Source organism: Chamaea fasciata, unplaced genomic scaffold (assembly GCF_029207755.1).
Source record: "Chamaea fasciata isolate MVZ Bird 193981 ecotype frontalis unplaced genomic scaffold, bChaFas1.0.hap1 SCAF_3, whole genome shotgun sequence".
Lineage (NCBI taxonomy): Eukaryota > Metazoa > Chordata > Aves > Passeriformes > Sylviidae > Chamaea > Chamaea fasciata.
Window position 1 is genome coordinate 87,660,525 of NW_027094088.1, and position 21,775 is coordinate 87,682,299.

General features: G+C 35.9%; 1 protein-coding gene across 1 annotated transcript in view; it reads left to right on the forward strand.

Annotated features, from left to right (window-relative positions):
* EYS (eyes shut homolog) overlaps nt 1–21,775 on the forward strand; it is a 742,046-nt gene that overhangs the window by 527,526 nt on the left and 192,745 nt on the right. The window lies entirely within an intron of this gene.

The window sequence follows — 21,775 nt, forward strand, 5'->3', positions numbered from 1 at the left end:
CTCAATTAATGTTCATGTGCTTGCTTAAACACTATCCTCAAAAGCTGGTTATAACCTGCTAGATCATTAATTAAAGACCAGTGAGATCTGAACTCTGCACTCACCTCCACCACTAACCCCTTAATGAACACATATTCCACACAAAGTTACAAAAAGAGTGTAAACCCACTGTCTAATGAACTGCCTGCCCATAGTCCTAGGCTTCTAAGCTTTTGCCAGTAAAACTTACTCTGAACACAAAATTCAGATTGGTACCCCCGCATAGACCTGCCACCATTTTTATTTAGAACAGCAGCTCATCTCCTTGTCCACACTTGATGAAGAAATAAATCTTTGCACCCTTAAGTTCCTGAAAGCACTTTGTCTAGAACATGTTCTCTAAGTGTATTTAACAAATGGTTGTGGGTGTAAATCCTGAACATAAAAGAAAAACCTGGCCTCTGTTATGATAAACCCCAAAGAAAAAAAGAAGCAATGTCTCCTCTCTTGTCTTTCTGCACAGTGTTTCATCAGAAATTTTCCTAATCAGAACTATGATGTCCTTCAAAATGAGGGTATGTACTCTTGTCTGTGAAACTATGCCTCTGTGCAAGACAGAAATTAATGAGGTTGAAAGCAAGTGAGGAATCTACTTCATGTCTTTCATTCAGGTATTTACTTTCAACAATCATGGTGGAAAAAAATCATAGACCATCTCTGCCGTCTCTTCTGGTTACTACATTAGGAAAATTTTCTCCATTTTGCATATGCATTAGAGCTTTGATGTCCTGTCATAGGCAAGAGGCATTTCTGATTTTTTAAACTACTAGGTAAAAACAGGATAACTTAAAAATCAGAACTGTTGCCATTTTTCTACTTTCTTTCATTCTTCATAATAATACCTTCATTGATGCAAGTGCTTACATCCTTGAGCTTTTTGACACTATTCTTTTTCACAGTTTTTGCTATTGAACACTTTATATAACCATTCCATTAAGTATCAATAGCCTTCAGCGAAACAAAGCAATGAGAATAGCTTTGTCCAGTCTATGTATATAATGTAGAAAGGGATACAGACCTGAAAGAGGTGGCTTGTAAAAAAATAGTTTAGTTCCTTTTAAATTTTTATTAGTATAGAATGCTGTGTTATCTGTTATAATCTATAGAACTACATACCAAGATTCATTGAATTTTGTATTGATTCTGATACTCCCCATTATAGTTAATTAACATAAAAAATATTATTTATATGGTATAATGCAAACAATGAAGATTGCTTTCTTTGAATCAGAACTCAATTATTACACTCTAGGACTGTTTCTTGTAAACCCTTATTGTGCACGTTACTGATTAGGTGAGTAAAAAGACATGACTCTTGTATAGATGAACTGTGGATATAATCTTGTACATAAAAGGGTATTGGAAGAGTGTTGGGGCTTCTTAATCCTCTATGCTAAGCAACATGTTCCTTTAACCTCCCTGCTTTTCAGAATGCTGCAGATGAGCCTAACAGTGTCCAGCCCCATGCAGTTCACACAGACCTGGCACCACCCTGGTCCAAATCACAAAAAGCTGAATTTCAACACGGAAATTGTAGTATTTAGTCAGATGAAACTCAGATTAATTGAAATTATTCTGAATTTCCCTTGGTGGGGAGGGAAATCCAGTGAAATGAACTGCTGGAAGACATTCTTCTTACTCCTTCCTGCCCTGTGACACACGAATTTTATAGCTGCTCACACCTGGCCACTATCACTGTTTGCTTTTCACTTCATCTTGACATCATCAGTCCTTAAATACAGTCTGCTTTCCTAAAAGCATCTATGAAGCTCAGCTGTTATTTCCCTTTTGCAAGACAGGCTTCTGGGGAAGATGGATTTGTTTTGAGAAGGAGAAAGTGATTGAAGAAAGTTGTTTAAATAGGGCAATAATGGATTATATGCTTTGCAAATATGAGTAGCAAGTGACTACTAGAAAGTGTGGTGTGATTTATATTTTATTTTCAGAATTCCTTTTGTTCTGTAGATGTAGTAGTGCTACAGTTGGAGCTGCCTAATAGTAGGAGAGAACTCGACAGTGTGGCAGACAAAGCAATCCAATTTCTTCTGCAAGAACATCCCTGTATTTGTCACTCACCAGCACTGTTTCTGTTCTTACTATAGATAGATTTTCTTTAATTGACCTTCTACTTATCATCACTTATGTGTAGACTTCTAATCCTTTTGAAGGCCCTGCTTTTACATATTTAGCATGCTCTAGTGGCATTCAGTTATCCTGCTGGGTTTTGTCCTTCTTGGTGCCCCAGCTGCATGGATTACTTCATTATTGTGGATGTGCTGACACTTCTTAAAATGTATGAGTTTGTGAGTAAATTTCAAGCTTATGATTTTTTCATAGGATGGAAATTTTCTCAAATGTGTTCTGCCATCTTTCTAACTTGATCTATTTGTATTTTAAAATACCAAAAGGATGACTTAATATGTGCAAGGAATAAAGAGAGCTTTCAAAAACATATTTTAGAGACTATTCATTAACCTTTTCAAAACTATGGAAATTGCTACGTCAGGACAAGACAGTACCTTTCATAGGATATTATATAATGCATGTTCCTTATCTCAGAGATTTACATTACTGTTTAAAAAATGTTCGAAATTAGGAAATGTAAAAAATTGCACCATAACATTACTTTCATTGGCATATATATATGACTATCTACTGTATAAAATGCTATGTCATGGCAGGAATGCTCTTCATTCCTTTAAAATTCATATATTTAATACAAATACCATGCACCACAAGGGAGAGAGAATTATGTTAACTTGGTAGAACCAAATTGCAAATGGAGGCAACATGGAAATTACCTTTCATGTCATTTTGGAAGCACGTATTAAATTCTGCTTAAATTCAAGATGCTCGATATAGGCAGCACCAGGCAATTGGATATGATCAAAGACCAAAAACTTGAAATAATCCTTATCATTCTGAAAAATGCAAGATTTCTTTGCATGCTCAGAAGCACTGATGTTTCAGACATGAGGCTTTAACTCAGTTAATCTGGCCTAGATCCTTCTGCTACTCACGAGCATCATTGCTTAAGCATGGAGTTCATAGGTAAAATATTACATGATACCACAAGGACAGAGAGCAGGTAGGAGGGATGTACTGCACTGAGATCATCAAAACCTCCTGCCATTAAACTTAACCAAGGTGGCACAGGAAAAGGCAGAATAAAGGTATGGGCAGGAGGACTTGGAGTCTCTGAGAGCAGGCTGGCCGCCATAAAGTACTCTGAGCCATGCAGCTTTGGCTTTCAAAAAAGGTTCTAATGGAGCTGTATCAATTAGCAAAGGTAAGCCTTCAATAAGCAGTTTTCTAGAATTATTCCAGGCTATATAGTTATGTAAATCTCGTCAAAGTTTATTCTATGATTTTCTTAAAATTATACCTGTGTCACAGTTATGAATTTATAGGCAATTTTGAAAGAGATTATATAATAAACAATAGTAGTAGTAGTAGAAGCAGAATTGAAAATAATGGATCTCTGACAACACATTTTAGGAACTTAAATATCTTTATTTTTTTCCTTCTTCTGAAGAAAGATACTTGTGATGTGTTAATGCAATATATAGCTTCTTCAAGTGTTTCAGAAAATGTTACTGGAATAGATTTGCAGGATAAATGACTATCACTTCCAAATAGAGTTCAGATGACAGATATAAATGAAGTTTTGAGTCCCAGTATTAAAAGCTGGTATTTACTGCAGTTAGTTTCTGTTTCAGTGTCTGAGAGCTATGACTGCTATATATTGCTGCAAGAGTTTGCTGTAACTGTTTACTGCATGTACTAAATTCAAAGGTTCCAAAAACACACACACAGAAAATATAAACATATACATATACACCTGTACCTATCCAAGCCTTGTTTTTTCATTAAAAAAAAGAATCCTATCTGTGAAACAGAAAAATATTGCTTACTGTCTTCCAAAGAGAAGTCTTACTGATGGATGCAAATGTACAAAATGAATTGGACTCTCAGAAGTTCTTCATTGCTACCCATTGGACTGAATTGTGGTAGGTTTTTTAAAATATTTTGCTTCCTTATTAATTTATCTTAATATGTGTTTTCAGACTGAAGCTGATCTTTATTTCAGCAAAAACTCTGATTTCTATTTGCATTTAGAAAAGAGATTCTTGAGAGTGCATTACACAAGTCCCATTCCATCAAGAGGACTGATGGGTTTCCTAATATATGGCAATTTTCTCAGGAGCTATGCAATACACTTTGGAGAGCTCTATATGTTTTCAGTAGGCCCTAAGTTCCACTTTCCTTCCACTCATGCACTTTCCAACAAGCTCCAAATCCCCTTCCTTATGTGTGAATACTCCCTTTTCCATTCTGTAGTTTTCTGTGATATTTTTACAAAAAACTCCACAGACAACAACAACTTTGTGAAGTCAGTCTCCTGTGCAATTTCTCAGCATTTTTTCTGCTGTGGAACTCACTGTTTCTCAGTATATTGTAAAACATCACAACTCAGTGCATCTGACACCAGACACCTGAAGGTGTTTGACTTCTGTCTTTGGAATGAACTGCATACTGTAAAAAGGGAAAATTCATCTGCTGAAAGTTATTTTTCAGTCAGTTGTGAAAGTCCTACTGTTACCATTCCACTTTCAAAGGAAAGTGTTTATGCTGGTGCATACTCTATGTTAGAGTTCATCCTAAGAGTCCATAAAAGACTCAGGTTGGCTTGAAGAGTTTCTTCATGTGAATCCACATGAACTGAAAAATCTAAAGTCAAACAAACATACAAGATGGCTCAAAATCAAAAGAGAAATAATTGAATTTCAAGCTTAAACTCTTCTTTCCACTTACATCTTAGTTTATTAATAAATGCAAGATCCTATAAAAAGCATTAAGCTTCTGTTATATGTCAGAGACTACCAGTTAAATTCTTACATCCCAACATCTTGATTCTTACATTACCTGTGTTTGTATTTTCTCCTTAACACTTTAACTTATGTGCTTAATTCTGAAACACGCAAAAAAAAAAATGCAGTGCCCATCAACATTATAGAAGAAAATGATTAAATGAAGAATACTGACACTACTTAGTTTTGGATTGGTGATTGAAATAAATGCTTCTGAAATAGAGAACTGAAGATAAAGCTTTATAAATATCATTCATTTGTATTCACCACAGGCATGTTGCTTGATATTGTGTTAATAACATTTCTGTACAATTCTATCATAGAAAATGATAACAAGAATTTGATCTTCTTTGTGCATTTATTTTGTTACTTTTCCCCTCTCATCTATTGCTCTTGCTGGCTGGTAACTTTTCTGTGTGTTTGCTTCTTACTCCTTTTCTAGGGCCTGGGTTGGTTTCATTTGCTTTCATCCCTTTACTTGATTTGCCCTTCTTGATTTCCCTCATCTTTTCTATTTGTTTGCAAGATTTTCTTTGCCTTTGTGAGTTTTTCCATCCTGTACAATTTCCTTTCTGCTCTCTGTGCATACATGAATTCTATTCTTCTGTTACCTTTTCTTCCTCTTCTGGCATTCCTGATCAAATAATGACTGTTCAGTGATAGACTTCAGTGTTTAAAAAAAGAAAAAAAAAAAAAAAAGGAAGAAAGAAGTGAGAGATGTAATCTTCCCTACCGTAATAAATCCTCAAAATTACTGTAAAATGTTATACAAGCCCTTTATCTCAATCTTGTAGTATTTTGTGAGAACTGTTTCTGATGGATATTAGAGAAATCCATGTGTCAAATATATGCAGGTGAGATAAGGTGTGTTTGCAAACATTACATTTCTCTGCTTGTTTATGGAAAAGATTGTCTCTCATCAGTATACCACAAAACTATTATTAATCTTCTTTAGGAAAACTCCCAATTTCTAGATTAATAGTACTTGGTGATGTTTATTTTCACCTTAATTATCCCTCTGTAATTATCCACTCTAATGCATAGACATATGCATTATACCAAGCGGATATTGTTTCTTAATTTTTTCAACAGAATTCAGTGACAGTAACTGTCCATTAGTTTGTGTCTTTAATGAACAATTGTAATGAGATTGTGATTTCTGCTGAAATTGCCAGGTACTTGCATGGAAACTAATAAGTATTGAAGGATACCAAGTATTTTTTTCCTTTCATTTTTATTAAGGAGGCATTTGCAGGTATATATGTCAATATATGCATACAATGCCTGAGACAGTGTGTTACTGAAAATAAATAATATCTCAGTTAAATATTTTTCAAAACACTCTGGCACAGCTGTGAAAAAAATATTTTTGTGAATAAGACTCAAAATTTTTTTCTTTTTAATGAAATTGTCTTTCTACTACTGCTCGTGTGTACTTCATTATTTTATAAGGTACTGATTTAATATACTAAAATAAGGATCCACTGATGGGATGCTTTAGAACTCCAGTCACACCTTTGGATCTATTTTTGTTCATTTTTATAATATTTATTGTCTCCGGTTACTGGCGATTCTTACTCTAGACTACTAAATTTGCTAATGGAATTTATAAAGCTGCTCTCCCCCCAAATGCCAAACCATTGTATATAAACTGATCCCTTCATGCATCACAGATTCACAGATTCACAAAAACACAGGGTGGGTGAGGCTGGGAGGGACCACAGTGGGTCACTTTTAGCAGAACACTCATAGTATAGAACCAAATTTGTTCACAGTAGTACATCCAGCTCTGGGTTGCCCAACACAAGAACAGCGTGGACCCATTTGAACAAATCCAGAGGAGGCCACTAAGTTGATCAGAGGGCTGGAACACCTCTCCAATGAAGACAGTTTGAGAGATTTGGGACTTTTCAGCCTGGAGAAGGGAGGGCTCTGGGAAGACCTTATTGGACTCTCCAGTACCTGAAGGATGCTCCCAAGAGGGCTGGGGAGGGACTTTTTATTATGGGATGTAGTGATAAGAGGGACAGGCTTTAAACTGAAGATTTAGATAAGGTATTGGGCATTTTTTTTTTTTTTTCTGTGAGAGTGGTGAGGCTCAAGAACAGGCTGCCCAGAGAAGTTGTGGATGTCCCATCTCTGGAACTTTTCCAGGCCAGGTTTAATCAGACTTTGTGCTACCTGCTCTAGTAAGAGGGCCTGGCCAATGACAGTGAAGAGTCAGAACTAATTGGTCTTTAAGATCCCTTCCAACCCAAATCCTTCTGTGACTGAGGTTCTAATAAGTTCTGGAAGGAAAAATTTGTGTTAGAGACTTCTGTTACAGCGAGAGTCTCTGTCTGCTATGGCCTCTCTACACTGAGTGGTAGATTCAAAGCCCCACAAACTGTGCTTGGCGTATAAAGTTGCTGTATACGTCCACAGCACATTCACAAATCATGGAGGTGTGAGAGATTACCTGAGAGAGATTATCTGTTCACTAGATCATCACAAGTTCTTACCTAGGAGTTAAGAGAGTTAAGGAGGTGACAGAGCTCAGTGGCCCAGCATGGGGAAATTCTGGGAGGTATTACAGTCTGAACGACAGCACAGTGAATCCTCCATACCTGGAGCTTCCTCACTGTCAGGACTGATTGGAATTAGAAGGCTGCTGAGATAGTTTGAAAGCCTTATAGCAGCCTTACAGCCTTTCTTACCTGTGGATTGTGTGGTTATTTAATGGTTGGAGAGGTATTGGATTTCAGCTGTATATTTTTAGCTGCACTAAAGAAGAATGTTTTACATCAAGGATCACAGTTCCAGAAACACTAAAATTTGCCTCAACATTTAGGTTATTCTAGGTTATCAACAGTGTTCATCTCCTTTTGCCAAATTGCTTTGAATATCTATACCTCCCTGGAAATTCTGTAATCCAAAAAAGCACTGTGCTTGAACATTATTAGCCCTTGAAATGCAAAAGCATAGAAAAACACAAGAAAATATATTTTAAAGACTTATGGCCTTTAAATATATTTTTTATATCTTTTCATTAATTAATGTAACTTTTTAATTTTGGATTTCAGCACAGCTTCCCCCAAAACCAAAATATTATTAATATGTGAAAAAAAATATTTCCAAGAATTAAAACAAACAGGCTGAGAACATACCAACTTTTCTGTAAAAGCTGCGCAGATTCACAGAATAGAAGATAAATTTAAAGCTATTTTTCAAAGTTCCTAAAATTGTACTACATACGTTTTTCACAGTATTAATAACATCATGCATCACAGCCATTGAAAACTTTACCTTGATTCTTTAGAAAGTTATCTTTGTGACACAAGACATCAAGTGGTAAGGTTCAGTAGCTTCCTGAAGTAATTACTTGGGCTTCTAGCCAGACAGGTATGGGAATAATAAAATCCTTTTCTTCTACTTTCTTAGAATAAAAAAAAATAATCTCAGTTTTATTCTGTCCATTTAAAACTTGGTTTTAAAGATGGGTGCATGTATGGTTTGACAAAATTTTGCTTTAAGAATATTTCCCTATATATCTTTTCTTACATCTATTATGAGCAGTGGTTAAGAAAAGCTAAGTATATAAGATGATGAATTGTCTAAAAACAATCAAGTGGAAAAAGAAATTATCTTGCTTGCTTTTTTCTATTGAACTACAGTCACACTTAACTTTAGTGCTAGCATTTGCTGTCATTCCAATAACAGAAACCTGGAAATGGAAAAGTGTTTTATTATATGCTCAGAAATAATTAAACTTTGGAGCAGGTTTCCATGCCTTCCAAGGTACATACAGAAAGTGCCTCGTAATGGAGCTGTAGCTGCTCCTGGTATTATACCAGGCTGCATTGTGAAGAGAGGCATATTAGAGTCAGTGAGAATGAAAGTCACACTGAAAGAAATAATTTGCCTACTGCAAACTTGAAGTGGTAAAATACTTTCTCTTTGACTTTTAAATTTTTTACAGAAGTAATAAGAAATCTTCAGTGTTACTTTCAGCTGCTAACAGCCAGAATGATGAGAGAAAAGTTTGGAAGTACAGTTTTATTCTTTCTGGCAGCATTCTGCTGTTATCCATTCTATGTCCTTCACTGTGTTGTTGAATAGACCATTGACATTGTGACTTATAAAGTAATTGTGGGTTTGTAAAATCTCATTTTACAAAGTTAAAAGTGAAATCATCATCATCATAGAACCTTGTGTGATTTTATAGAAAAAAAGTCCATCACAAATAATATTACACTATTTTATGTATTTTCCATAATTACAAAGACTGTTTGAACTTTTCTTTGGCAGAGCACTTTTTGTAACAATGGTTTGTTTCAAATGTAAAAGTCATTAGGAATCAAAATTTTAAAACCATCTTTTTGTTAAAGATGTCCCTTATATTTTTGAAATCAAAAATATATTCCTTACAATGTTATGTGTTGTGAACCTATAAATCAAAATTTGATATATTAATATGTATTTAACTTAAAAGGTATTAAATGAAAATGAAGCTCATCTAAAATTGCTCAAACATTTCAGAGTTTGTTGAAAAGCCTGAAAAAAGGCAATATTAGTAACTTTTCTGAAATTCATTTTGTACAAAGCTTCATATCTGAATTACTTTTAACAGGCCAAACCACAAAGGGAGAGTGATGTCCAGAAGAATTACTTTTAGTTAATTAGACAAGAAACTCAATGTAAGCTTCTGAAGCAAAATTCTAAATGTGATTTCTCTATGTGTGAGGAAGAAAGGAGGAAAACAATTTCCCTTCTGTGTACACTATTGATTGTGATATTGGTTGTACTGTATTTCACTGTGTCCTGATGTGCAATGTAGCAGAACCTAGAAACCATAAAAGATAAAAGATACAATTCAAAAACCCTCAAAAGAAATTGGTGATATTTTTTATAAAAAGGGATGCAGAAAGATTCTTTAATAATTCAGTGTCTCAGGTTTTTGGCTGAAGTATGACTGTGGGGATTATGGTGTGTACAAAGGCAGCACACCTGGTTAATGAAGAGAAGCACAGGATGCAAAGTAGGTTTCTTTAGCTGAGCAGATACCAAAATGTTAGAGCCATTGGCTGGAAACTGTAACTAAAGGTCTGAATTGGTAATAATCCCCCAAAATAGCTGTAGTATAAATGATAATCAGTACAAACTCCCAACTGAAGTGGTGGCTTCTTCCTGTGTTGCTTTGTTAAGATTGTGCTTCACGGCTTTCTAGAAAGACCTACTTAGGCAGCTGTGACTTAGTACAGTTGTAAATACAGGAAGTGCTAAGACCTGAGATGGACAGAAGAGATTGAACTCTAATGTAACCTGCATTAAAAAAAAATAAATAAAATTATTAGGTGCAGAAAGGAATTGAAGAAAAAATAAACAGTGAAGAATAAATGCAAATCACATGATGAGACATGGCTGGATATGTGATGTGTGTTGCTGAGTCATAAATTGTCTTACACTGTTATTATCAAGAAATTTCTGTGCCTTAGATGCCCTCACTCCTAGGTCCTATAATATAAAATGTTAAATAAACTGAAGTATATGTAATTTTTTCTTTAAAAATATAATTATTTCTTATTGCTGTAAATTCTTACTTAAATGACTTGGTGAATCAGGTAGTGTACATATTGGCTGATTAATATATGAGGAAGCTATTATCTACAGTGAATAAATATGCTCCTCTGGAGAGCTCCTAAGCAAAATTTTATTTTCTGTGCAGGGTAGGGATTGTTTGTTTAAGGTTGTAATATTAAGTAATGCAAGACTAGAAAGATATATCATCCTTCAAAGGACCTTGGTAGTAAAGTTAAGAAAACAATCTTATCTCCACAACCACTGGATTGCAGCAGAAAAACAAATATAATACCCAGTAAAAGAAACATGAATTTCCCTCCAAAATTCATATAAATATTTTACAATTACCTAATTTCTCAAGACCTAAATTGATTGTAAATAGTTTATATGTTTTTTTCTGAATCTGTAACCTGCAGGACTGTTTAATCATATCCTGACTCTTGCTCTGCAGTACTGTAGCTAAACAGTGCACCAGTGCCCCCTGCAGCCTTAAAACACTAGTATAACAGTTAAAACCCTCCCCCACTCTATTGATCTTTGTTGAAGTAGCTATTCAGAAAAAGAAGAGCTTTAAATCCTGTTGTATGCTTTTCTTTTTTTCTCCATCCTTCTTTAAAAGTGAAATCGCAGCTCTTGGGTAAAGAAAAAATTCTTCAGAAATGTAGCCTAAAATTCCAGACAGGCTTGATATACTTGTGAGAATAAAAATCCCTTTTTTTTTAACACTAAGACACACCGGCATATGAAAAGCAGAACCCAGAAACACAAGAAATTCAGAATATATGTGTAAACTTTAAAATTAATAGTTATAAAATAGAAAAAAATTCTCAGAAGACCAATTTCTGTAATGTGTGGAATGTTCAGAGAGTTGAAAAATGCTGCTTCATCTGTGCTAAACTGTAGGTATTTGTGCATTTTCGTGTATATTTTTGAAAATTTGTTTAAAATTTCATATAAAATATAAGGATAAATTTGGGACTTGTTTACTTTCATCCAGCTCCTACACACATGCTTCCAAAGTCACTGCCAAATGACTATTAATGATGGGCATACAGATTTCTTTTGAAACTCTGAAGTTTTAATGAAGCAATGGTTGGCAATAGCAGAAATCTAAGGTAGTTTATCTATGTATGGGGAGAAGGAAGGTTTTCAGCTCGTAAAACCATGAGCTGTTCAAATTGCCAACAGTGCCAAAAAAGAAGACATGAAATAAACAAAATTAATTTTAAGAAAATACCTGTCTCTAAGCAGTACATGAATTTGTTGAGATATATGTGCTTCTGAACAGTTTTTTGAAGCCAGATTTCCCCATTTTACCTCCATATACCCATGCTAAAATCAAGAGATAGGTAGGAGATGATGCTGCACTGCTAGAACCCATACAAGGTCCTGCTTGACAATAAAAAGGTGACTTGGAATTCCTTAACTGCCAAAAAAATTGACATTTAAATAGAAAGATAAAATAGGAAATTTTTACATCTGTAAGGATGAATGCTGGTGGCCAAATTGCATTAGTCAATTGAAAATGCATTAATTTCTTAGAACTAACTCTCTTACATAGTTCACTGATGTTATAAAATTGAGTAAGTATTGTATAGAAATTATAGGAAATTACTGAATATCTTCTATAAACACAAGTGTGGCATCAGTAACTGGCTTCTAGCATTTATCAATTATAAAATCCATTTAATAAACCAGGAGATATAAAGTATTCTTGACTGGATTAAAGCATATGAAAGAAATTTGGCAGTATTCAGGACTCTTAAGTGGTGAGATAGTTCTGATTGAAAGTGAGATTAGTTTTATTTACAATAAGTAACTTTTTCTCCTCAGAATAACTTTATAATATAAACAGAGTAAGGTAAATTCTCTAATTTGGGAACATGGGCCTACTCCCTTTGACAAAATTTTTTTCAAATTGGATTAATTGAATAAAATTACTTTTTTTTTTTAACATTAAAAGGTATGCTTGTACCTCCTAAACCCTCCTAAACCCTTTGCAAATGGCAAAGAAAAATCTACTTGCTATGGCGGATTTCATTTTCATAATTTAAATCTATTGTTTAGATAGTTTAAGTCTTGATTACTAAATGAGTTGTCTAAATTTTTCACAAGGAAACAAATTTCATTTTTTTTAAATTAAAAAATGAGGAAAATGTACTTATGTCTTACACATATATCTTTTAACCACCTGACTGCATTCATAAAGTTTTGTGGGTATAATGATGAGCATTTGGCTGATATTATTAAATCTGACCTGCTTTGATACAATGACCCTCTTAAATCACTAATATTAATGCTTTAAATATGGCTTCCCTTCATGATTTAAGGTTATTCAAGAAAGAATGGCTGAAAAATATAGCTCAGTATAACTCAGAAGGTAAAAATAAGAAGTATTCTCTGCCACTGAGAATAATCTCCCAGTTTTGCTTCAGGTTACTTTCTACATTTGTTTAAGACATTTTTTGTAGTTGGAAAGACCTATTAGTTTTGGAAGTGGTGTTGCCTATTGCCAAGTCTTAGCCAGGTATCCAAACCATCAATGACATAGTATTTGGGTTCAGGTAGTATTTATGATAAACAAAAGCTGTAAGGATCAATGGATGCAAAATATCTAAAACTTCCAATGTTACCATGGAACAGCAGGACCACCCGATAATTTTAATATAACATAGTTTTAGTTCATTATGTTTTCTACCTCGCTATGATCTTGCCCTCTCACAACCTTTGGGTTGATAAGAAGATGGGAGGGTGTGAATGATCCATTTATAACATTTTTCTGTCAAATAATCCAAATCAAGGCAAGTCAACTGCTTAACTATTTCTTAATTATTCATAATTTTTTAAAAAAAATGAATAGTTTAATGCAGAGCAGTGGCATGTTCTTCTGCTGCCCTTGATCTTAGTTCCTGTGCAGTCTTGAAAATTGCTCACATGTTGGAAGGAAAGACAGAAATCTGCTGACAAGGCATCTGGAGTGTCCTTATTTCTTGTTTGTGGACTGTTATTTTTTCTTCCAGTTCTTCACATTAAAAATAGAACTTCTCAGTCTTGATAATGTTGCCCGTTCCTATCTCTCCCTGTTTTAAGATTTTCCTAAGTTAGAGTCACATTCCGTCACGCATGTTAAAGTAACAACAGTTTCTTCATTGCAAACTTAAATTGCTTAAAGTGTTCAATTACTTTAAGTTTTAAAAAGGTAAGGTAAGCTCCATTCTTTGCTGGAAAGGTATATGGTATATGGGAAATGTTTTTAGGAAATCTTTTCAATACGTAAAAGTGGTTTGGGATGTTTTTCAGCTATAAAACCAAAACACGAATGATTTTAAGTGTAACATAGTGAGCAGAAGTAGGAATTTTTCCTCACTCATCACAGTTGTTTTATTTAGTACCATCTCTAGCTGATGGAGAAAGTTAGTTACTTTCCTTAGAATGTGATGAACTGGAGATGCCCCTCTCTGCATATAGATTGTCTGCAAGGGGAACCATGGGGTTCAACGCAGGCAAGTTTCAAAGCTCTTAGGCAGATAATGCTTGACAAAGTCAATTCTGTCCCAGAATTTTATTTTTATATGAAATTTCTTCAAATATTTAGGAGGAAAAAGACTATATGGGGTGGCATTTTGATGCCTTGGAGAATTAGGAATTGAAAAGAGATTGAATATGAGGTCATAAGTATCAAACTTCTTAATTACTTTGTTATTGATGGTTCTTGTTGGTGCTCTCAACAACATAGTTACAGTATTTGTTCACTCTCAGGTATAATGTTTGTTACAAAAACACATTTGGGCCAAAATTCAAATAGTTTTCCAAATGTATGAAAGATAAATATTACTTATGCCAGCATTTAGCAGTCTTCCTTTAAGGAAATCCCACTAGTAAAAACATTGTTCAGTGTAGCCTTACAGCCATTCCAAGAAGGGGAGTCATCTACCAGCATTACATCTTACACTGGAACATGCTAAAATATGATGTTGCTGCAGGGAAAAAGTATATTGAATTGTAAACAATTGCAGCCAGCAAATAAACGGGCACACATATGAATATCCAAAATTGTACTTTTTTTATTCTTAAACAGAAACTCCTACTTCAATCAATACAAGTGGTCAGTACACTTTGACAATATCTCGACCAAACAATAGTAGAAGACCCTGAAGCCTGCAGTTAATAAAGTGACATGAGATAAAAGCATCATTTAGGAGGCTGATCTCACACTGCATTTCTGTACAGACAGACTGTTGGTGGTTGGAGGCCGTCTGGGGCACAGCAACCATGGAATGGTAGAGTTTTCAATTCCCTGTGAAGTAAGGAAGGAGATCAACAAAAACTCTACCTTGGACTTACAGAGGGTGGACTTTGGGTACCTCTTCAGTACTCTACTTCAGAGTCCCTTAGAAAACAGTTTTTAATAACCAAGAGATCCTCTTCAATATCGAAGAGGAAGTTAACCCTATATGCCAAAAGACAGGCCAGTGGGGAAGAAGAGTGGCCTGGCTGAACAGGGAGCTTTCACAGGACCTCAGGAGAAAAAGACAGTTTAAGACCTTTTGAAGAAGGGGCAGGCAACCCAGGAAGAGTACAAGGATATCATTAGGTCACATAGAGAGAAAATTAGAGAGGCAAAAGCTCCACTAGAATTCAATCTGGCCACTGCTGTGAAAGATAATAAAAAGTGTTTTCATAAATACATTAGCAGCTAAAGAAAGTCCAAGGAAAATCTCCATTTCCTTGGAGAGGAACATTGTCTCTGAGAAAGAGGAATAGGCTGAGGTACTTAACTCCTTCTTTACCTCAGTCTTTAACAAAAAGACCAGTTATCCTAAGGGCAACCAGCTGCCTGAGCTGGTAGGAGCAGAATAGACCCCCTGCAATCCAGGAGGAAGCAATTAGTGACCTGCTGAGGCACTTAGACACTCTGCAGTCTGATGGGCCAGATGGGATTCGCCCAAGGGCACTGGGACAAGTGACTGAAGAGCTCACCAAGACACTCTCCATCATTTATCATCAGTTTTGGCTAAATGTTGTGGTCCCAGATGACTGAAGGTTGGCCAGCAAAGAAGGTAAACCTAACTGGAAGAAAGATCCTGGAAGTGGGGGAGGGTACTGGAGATAAGAGAGGTGCCTGGAGGTGAATACCAGGGGATGCACAGGGACCGTGGCTGGTAACAGTCAAGATGAGTTACTACAGAGAGCAGCTCAGTGTAAATCAACATGACTTTCCACTCGAACCTCCCAGACCACCAGCAACCTCCCTGCTGAAAGTGAAAGTGGAAACCTAGTGAACATAACAGGGCATGGGGGAACTGAGGGCATGTGGGAGTGCGTGAGATAAATAACCAGGGTAACATCTCTATTCTCATTGGTTCTTAAGTAGACCCCAATACCAACTTTAACTATGGGCTGTTGTTTACTCTCCCATCTCTCATGCACTTTATTGATTATAAAATCATTTCTTGCTCCCAGAAAAAAAATACATAAAGCCTATTATTTTATTTCCTTATTTTTACCTTGTAAAATTCTATTTAGGAATGTTTCAAGTACTGTATTTTTTCATTCTCTCATTTAATATTACTGGGATTTTTTTGACCTGTTACATTTACAACATTCTTTCTTATGCACTCAATGAGAATGCAGTAATATATTAATTAAATGCCAAATTACTGATGAATAAATGATGTTTGTGTTTATGCATGTCAACCATTCTCCAGCATTAAGATATAATTAGAAATTAAGTCTGGAAGTAAGACTAGATGCTACACAAAGGCACTCTGCATTTTAAACTCTTTCTGTACTAATAATCTCTAATTATTGTTCTCAGCTTGCTTTCAGGACAGCTTTTATGTTAATTTCTATAGTGTGTGATACAGAATGCCTTTTTAAATTCCTATATTTCTCCAGTAGCACAGTCTTTGAATAGAAAAACACTTTCTATCCAGGAATCCTAATTAATATTTCTAAAATGTCACAGTTTAACCCCAGCTGGCAACTAACTCCCACTCAGCCACTTGCTCAGTCCTCCCTGGTGGGATGGGGGAGAGAATCAAAAGGTGTAAGTAAGAAAACTTGTGAGTGGAGATAAAGAGAGTTTAATAGGTAAAGCTAAAGCCATGGACAAGCGAAACAAAGCAAGGAATTCATTCACCGCTTCCCACAGGCAGGTGGAGGCTCAGCCATCTCCAGGAAACCACTGCTCCATCACTTGCAACATTTTCTTGGGAAGGCAAATGCCATCACTCCAAATGTTCCTTCTTCTGCACCCAGCTTCATATGCTGACACAATTGGATGTCTCTTTGGGCAGTTGAGATCAGGCTGCGTACCCTTCCAAGTCCTTGTAAACTCCCAGCCTGGCCACTGCTGGGGTGGGGTGAGGAGCAGAAAAGGCCTTGACTGTGTGCAAACACTGTGTGGCAGTAACTAATACATCTCTATATTACCAACATTCTTCTTAATAGGAATCCAAAACACAGATCCACAGTTGCTACTGTAACTCTATGCCAGTCAAAACCACAAATGTAGATCTCCTCTACTTCTATTAAGTGGGTAAGAACTGTTTTCAACACAAGGGGAAACTAACCCTGAAAAAAAGAAGGCAAACCATCTGGTAGAGATCTAAACTATTCTTATGTGAGACCTCTAAAAGCAAAGTATGTACTCTCAAAATTGCACTTTATCTCTAATGTAATCAGGGCACATTGAATTTCCAGCCTGCCATTCATTTCTGGAAGCATCTTGATTCTCTTAAGAGTCTTCCTCACTCTTGTTAGGATCAGAGAATGCCTCTATTTAGTAAGTGTATCTGCGAGAGAACAATATCTCCTAAATATTCCCAGAAGAAGTTGAGATGAGACTGTAAAAAATAGGCCCGTGTTGGTACATCCCTTCATTCTTTTTTTATTCTCCAGATAAGTGATAAAGAGCACTCTTCTGGTATAACAGATTCTTGACTTCAGTTCTCTCCTTAGCTTAGTGGAATTATAAACACCTTCCAGAAGTGCTGTAGGAACTCCTCAAAGCAGTCAATTTGTCTGTTCTGTCCTTCATGGAATAGTCATTGACTGGGTTGAATGGATAAAGGAAAAGTGTTCATATATGGTTTCCCATCCCTTGGCCTAGAATATTTACCTGAGTACAGATCTGTATTTTTCCACTGTACCAATTGTTTTTTAAGTATGTCTCTTGAAGCATTTCAGCATTTTTTTTCTTGTCAAAGCAGGGCACTATGCATCTGGAGAATATTTGCTGTGGGCAAAGACCAAAGTTTTGCTACTATAGCCCTGAAAATTACAATGCAGAAGTCTTGCTTGAAAGAATTATTGCTTAGGAAATCAATTGCATATTCAGGATTGAGAAGTGCTTCTCCTTTATCCCTTTTATCACAGGCATATTGTGCAGTAATATTGCATAGGTAGATCATGCATTTTGGAGTCTAAATTATAGATGGCATCAATGAGGTGGAAGAATATCTTTACTGCTTGAACTTAGATACAATCTTTGGTAAACAGTAGTGACTCCATTTGAGAATTGTGATTTTTAAGATAGTTGACATAGCATTTCTGTTACAGGAACTCAATTTATCCAGTGATATTTACTCAGCCGTTTAGAACTGGGACATAATGCTTATATTCTAATTTTGCAGAGACTTTTCAGAAGGACAAGTACAGTGTCATGTTAAAAAACAAAATAACATTTTTCATCTGCTGAAAGAATCTTCAAAGAGAGAATTAAAGTATTTATTTCCTTTCAAAACCAGTTTCAAGAAGCAAAAGTAGTTGCAGAAATCAACAAAAATATGCAGTGCTTAGGCCTTTCAAGTGCTCTTTTTTTAAATAGCAGCTAAGATGAAACTGATGAGAGGTTTTCCAACTGTGATTATTGACTAAATGTAAAAGAGAAAGCTGAAGTTCATACAGATCTGAGATTTGTTTAAACTTCAGGAAGTGTAAGATTTGCACATTCGTCCACTCAGTGCTCAGTAGTTTGACCTCTTTCCTTTTTTTTGAGTTTCATGTTTGGATGACTGGTACAGGTAATGTTTTACACTTAAGTAAAGATCAGTGTGAACAACTGAAAGATTTAATGCTCCCTTATTTCTTCAAGCAAGCCAAGTAAAAAGATGACTGGATTTGGTACAGAAATTCAGCTCTTTAGTTTTAGCAAAACCATTGTTTAAAAAATTGTCCTAAACATAGGGACTAAGGGTGTTTTTAAAGTATCATCTGAGGAACACTCAGTTCCATGTCTAGTTTAGAAAGGTTTTTGCTGTTAAACTTTCAGCATAAAGTATTGTTGCTGCAATAACTTTTTGATCCATTGCAAAGTTCATGGAATCTATATGCTTTAGAGGAAACAACAGGGATATGTCTTAGTACATGTATTTGCTTTTCCTTTTTCCACTTTCATCTATCTGTAACTGACATTTCTTCCCATATCTAGCACTGCTCTGCATCCTGGAGTTTAATTTTTTTATTCGTATTTGCAAACAGAGCTTTCTCTTATTCCAGTTGCAAAATTTTTAATGGAAAGCTGCAACTACAACTACAGTACTACTGAATTCTGCTACCAAATGTTGTGGCTTGTAGGAGGGGAAAGCTGGGCACACAGTCTGGAACATACACTGAAAATCTAATTTTTAAAGAGATATGCCTGAGCATATATAATATCTAGTTGGAAAACTGACCCCCAGCACTTCCAACTCAAACAAAAATTGTGATGAGTGAAAAAAACAGATTCACATATAAACTGCAGCATATAAATAATCCATATCTGGTAAGCTCTTGAATTGTTTTCACAATTACTGTGTTGAGTGATGTAAATGGTGTCTCCAAGAGGGTAAGTGCACAGACATACTGCTCTGTGAATTCATTGAAATCAGTGAGATGCCATTTAAAGTACTCTGCTTGACATGATTGTGAACAGTGAAATAAACAGCCTGTAAAAGGCTTTATTAATTCTTGCCAAATTACATTCAAGGTACTAGGTATTTATTCCTGTTTAAACCAACATTTCCATGAAGTGCAGTTGTTTTCAGTTTCATAAACTTTGAAATTATATTATACCATGCATGCTAATGCTCTTGAAAAATCTTTCTTTTGGCTCTAAGTTCTAAAACATTCACTTAAAATAATATTCTGTCACAACCTAAGAAATATGGCAGATGCACAGTTTTCCACTGAAGAAAACTGCAAATAAAAGCAGCTGCTTCCCAGCACAAACTACTTTATTGACAAGATAAAAATACAAACTGCCTTATCCGATTCATATCAGATAAGGCTAAATCCATTACTCCAGTAATAAAATGTTAAGTACATAAGTACCAGAAGATATAGGCAGTGGAGATGCTATCATATCATGGGGACTCCCATGCCATTGCTTATCTCATCATCTTGCTTCATGGGAAATGTCAGAGTGCTTCTGTAGACACTTCTGCCATCAGTCTGATAATGAATTACTTGGGGAAAAAGTCTGCTCTCTTTGCAGGTCTCAGTTTGAAGTCCATTATATAGATAGAACACTCTGGGGAATAAAACAAACAAACAAAAAAACAACAAACAAACAAACAAAAAACCCTCTCTTATATTCAGGTGGAATTTCTTGCATTTCAGTTTGTGTCCACTGCTGCACTGCTGTATGTCCTGGCCACCACCAAGAAGTATCTCCTTCCATCCTTTCCCCTTCCCTTCCCCCTCAGGTATTTATACAAGTTGACCAGATTCCCCAGGAGCCTTCCTTTCTTCAGGCTGAACAACTCTCCTGGCCCTGGGCACTGCCTTGGTTCAGGGTGGCATACAGGTGAGCCCCTGTCAAGGCTGAGCCCCTCACTTGCCTCGTCAGTGCAGAGTGGGCCATCCCAGAGGTTTTGTTAACTTTTTAAGCTGCAGTGCCTCTAACTCCACACACTGGTGATTTCAGGCTCTCATTGAGTAGAGGAGAGTATATGGGAGAGGAAAGCACAGTTGGTTTGGGTATGTGTGCTTTTGGTTTAATAACATAACATTGAACACGACCTCTAAGTACTATATTCCTGCCACTCAGTTCATCATACACCTCCTTAATGGCAAACAGTGTAATATAAAATAAACAAGACTTCATATTGCACTAACGTCTATGTTTAGACAAGCATTTCAACTTTACATGCACTTAGCTATGAAACACAAGCTTGCAGGCCTTTAAAACTCAACTTTCTGAGCTCATTTAAAGATTAAAAACAATATGTTGATGCTTGCAGCAAGTTAGAAGATCTTCGTGTGCATTATTGACCTGAGAGGCAGTGGCTGGGAAATTGAAAAGAAGAAAAGCAAAAATATAAAACTGTGGCCTTGTTGTGGAGTAACAGTGAATCAAGTTTTGCTTGATCTATTTTTGTTACACTTTGCCAAAACTTTTAACACCTCAATTACTATTTTACTTTAAATGCTTCCCAGCTTCTTATTTTTAGTTAAAGTTCATTGAGGCGAGGTCATTGCTTATTCACAGCAGCAGCTCGAATGGCTTGAGAGCACAGCTGCAGATGTTTGCCCCTCTAACCAGCCCCAGAAAACTCTTCTCCACTTCTATGGTGAGGCAGGGAGCTGCGGGCTGCCTGGAAGCACTGCTGGCACAAACATAGTCAGGCACCATCTAGAAGCAAAAGATCCAGAACCGCACTGCAAAGGCTGATATCCTGTGAAAAATTAGCAAATGAACCGGGGAGAAATCAGCCTACCAAGTAGCTTTCCTTCCTTTCTTTTCTGCAGATTAGAATGTCAACCAAAAAATGAAGCAAGGCTGCATTACTTTCACTCATAAAATTTCATTTAAAGCACACTGCTGTGATTCTATTTTCGAGAAAAACAGTAGCTTCCCACAGAAAGGGGATGTGAAACTTCCACAGCTGGAAATCAGTGCTTTCAGTAGAGACAAGAATGCACCTGCCAGTCAGACAGCTCTCCCTCTTGTTCAGCATTTTACCCCTGACAGTAGCTGTGAACAGGTTCAGAGGAGTAAATTTTGCAGTGGTCAGATAGGATTATCTGTCATTAGAAAAATGGTCTCTCTAATAGCTGGTAGTAAGAGCTTAGTTTATACTGTGTTAATTCCTCAGGTTTTATGTAGTTTTTGTTGACTTTTTTGTGGCAGTAACAGAAAAATCAACAAATACCAGTAATTGCTCCCAGTAAATTTGTCCTGTAAATGTCTAAATCTTTATGTAAACCTACTATTAATTCAGAGTTTCTACAACATTTAAGTTATGCTTGGGGACAAAATCAATATATTTGGTTTATTTACTTTTAATCAAAGATTGTAATCCCAGCACGTGACTAAGCAT